Below are 3,488 nucleotides of genomic sequence, written 5' to 3'. Positions count from 1 at the left end.
TTACAAGAGCACCAGCTCAACAGAAGACCGGCAATATCGATTTGCTCACTTGTCCATTCAGGAGTTCTTGGCGGCCTGGTACGTGTCTAGCGAGATGCTGAACGACGAGAACGACGCTGCGTGGCTGGTGAGGAGAGTCGGCCATTACAGCGGTCACATGACCATGTTCTGGCGTTTCCTGATCGCGCTCACACCGCCAAAGCCCGCAGTCGCCATCATGGAGCATCTGTGGCGGATAATCTGCGACGGCGACCGTACACAACGTGCATGCAGCCAGACTGATACACGCCTGCTCGACGACATTGTGAGCCGTTCTCAGCCAACCAAGCAAAGCAACGACGTGGACCGTATCCATGCGGTGCTGAAATCGGCGCTGTCAGTTGAAAAGATGAAAGAGCTCGCCGATCAGCTGCTGGTTGGCACCGCCGGGCAAGGACGTGGTCGTCAGCGTGTCGACAATGCTCTGCCACGAGGCAGGGAGTTGACGGACGACTTGTACCTGGATACTCTTGTAAGCGTATGGAAGAACGAGGCAGCGGAGGCGAGTGCAGAGGTGTTCCTGTCGGCTGTACGTAAAGTGGATCCCGCAACCGCATCGCATTGTGAGCAGCATGAGATGACAAGCGCAACATCGGAGATATCGACACCATCGTCACCTGGAGCTGCCCCGGCTGCTACTACTGCTTCTATACGGCCTCCTGCGGTTGACCAGGAAGAACGCCGTTGCCTAGCTGATTTGTTAGTAGCTTATCTAGAGCACTGCCAGTATCAAGGTACGTCATCCTGTAATGGCCATTGTTCATTCTTCTCTCAGGTCTTTTCTCTGAATTTTCATTATGTGAGCCTCAGCCTGTTAGATTGCACTGCCATTGCTCATTTCCTCACAACCCATTTTTGTGTGGACGTGCAGGAAGTGTACCTTGATGGGTGTAGCTTACCCAGCACTGCTACGAGCTGCATTCTTAATGGCTTGGCACACTACACACATGTACGTGTGCTCTCTTTGCAAGGGAGTCACTGTACCGATGGTAATGTCTTTTCATCAGCCATTCTGTCCGCATCGTCCAGCCTGGAGAAAGTGTATTTAGGTTACAATAAAGTCGGCATTGACGGCTTTGCTTTGATCTGCCGAGCGCTGAGTTCATGTAGGAAGTTGCGGGATGTTTTTCTTTCCTGGTTATGCAGTGAGCGCGGTGCTGATGTGCCGCTCACGTCCATTCTGGAAATTCTCCATTCTAACAGGAACCTGAATGTACTGTATGTCCACCAGTATTCCTTCACGTATGTTCCTAGATCGGAGGAACGACGTGTACTAGCCCGGTTCGTACAGGCTGTTCGCCAGTGTAGCAAGCTCTGTCACTTCTGCTTCTCTCCAGAGTATGGGTATAACAGCAGGTTGGTGTCCGAGCTACAGCCGCTGGTAGATGATCCTGAATGTGCTCTCCTGAAGATTGTAAAGCTCGGATTGTTCGGACTATGACAATGTACAGTTGCCATGGTTATAGCCAGCACCAGCCCCGGCACAGATTCTCTTTGCGGTGAGCACTGTGTTGTATTCTTGTACAAAACTTGATTTTTTCGCCGCTACAGTTAACTACTTGCCTATAACGGGGCAGTGCAAAGCCCATTTTCCTCTTGCCCAGGCCAAACACTGAGTTGACCGTATGAGCTTTCCTTGCCAGTCGTGCCTGTCTATATAGCAGATAATTTTCAAAAACTTTTCAATCTTTTCTCAATTCTGAGCGCTGCCATGCTGATAACACTGCCTGCAATACAAAAATATTATTTTGAGTGTCTTGTGCTGACACGATGTTTTCCCTCCATTTCCTTGTCTCTTCTGTGTTTCCTGAATTACACTGACAGTTGGCTGTGTGCAGTCCACCGGTATGCAGACTGTATGTTTGTTTGTGAAGAACACGTGGAGTGATTCACATGAATGTCAATCACTGGCATTGTGCATGGCTTAACATTGTGTGTGGTATGACGGAGAAAGGTTTTTACCTGGCTTCTGTTATACCGGCACAGCACACACTCTTGTGCATATTATTATGCATGTATGTTTGTGGGGGGGGGGGGGGGGGGGGGGAGTTTCCGAGTGAACTGGCTAATGATTGTGTTCGACTTCACAGACGTGCTCTTACAGATTGTGAGCTGAGGGGGGGGGGGGGGGGCAAGAGTTAGGGGGCAGCAACGAATGTACGTGTGTTTGTGCATGTATGCGTGGGTGGAGGAGGTGTGTCCCATATGATGATGTGGTATCATGTATGTGCAGGGATTTCCAATCGAGATGTTGCGCGTTCGATTGGTGGTCAATTCTTCAGCCTTGCAAGCTGTTGAATGGTGAAATACCAGAACAAGTTGCTATGGTTTCTGCTGTAGCATTGCTATCATCGCCCCCGGCGATGGGCGTCAAATTGTCAAAATAATGGTCAATGGGTGGATGGGGTGCATGTGCGTGTGTGTGTGTGTGTGTGTGTGTGCGGGGGGGGGGGGGGTGCACGAGTGTGTGTGTGTGGGGGGGGGGGGGGTGTTCTAGAATGAGGGGAGATAGAGAGAGAGAGAGAGGGTGATCAACTACTGGTGTACAACACAGGACAGTCACTGTGTGTTGGAAAATGAGATCAGAAAATGAGAAATGAATATAGCAGCTCTAACTGGTACAATGGTTTATAACTACGACCACTCCGCACATTCATGTACGCACACACATACACACACGCACACACATACATACACACACATACACACATACACACCCACCATACACACATACACGAGCACACACACACAAGCACACACACACACACACACACACATACACACACACATACAAACACACACACACATTAACTACAACACACGTCAACTTGCGGTACGGGGGGGGGGGGGGGGAAGCCGGCCAGCGGAGTGAGAGGCTACGGAAAGAAATGCGTAGACACTGCCGGAGCAGAATGTTGGCGGAGCCAAGTATCTACGAGAGAGGATTCAAGGTCGGCTGGGTAGACACTGCCGGAGCAAAATGTTGGTGGAGCCAAGTATCTACGAGAGAGGATTCAGGGTCGGCCGGGTAGACACTGCCGGAGCAAAATGTTGGTGGAGCCAAGTATCTACGAGAGAGGATTCAGGGTCGGCCGGGTAGACACTGCCGGAGCAAAATGTTGGTGGAGCCAAGTATCTACGAGAGAGGATTCAGGGTCGGCCGGGTAGACACTGCCGGAGCAGAATGTTGGTGGAGCCAAGTATCTAGAAGAGTCTGCATCCAAGGGACGGCGACCGAAGGCCCTGAGTAGCCGGAAATGAGCGTGGCCATCACTTTATCAAAGCAAATTACCGTATTTCCCCGTAAGTAAGTTCTCCCCAATGACTTAGTAACCCCACCTTACAGTACATACATCATATGCACGGACACTAGAGTTGCGCAGGCTTCCCACTGCGTGTCATTTACCCCTGATAAAAAAGTACTCCCCGAAAGATAGTACCACGCCCGA

This window comes from Sycon ciliatum, chromosome 11 (genome assembly GCF_964019385.1).
Source record: "Sycon ciliatum chromosome 11, ocSycCili1.1, whole genome shotgun sequence".
Taxonomy (NCBI): domain Eukaryota; kingdom Metazoa; phylum Porifera; class Calcarea; order Leucosolenida; family Sycettidae; genus Sycon; species Sycon ciliatum.
This window is presented reverse-complemented; position numbering follows the sequence as displayed.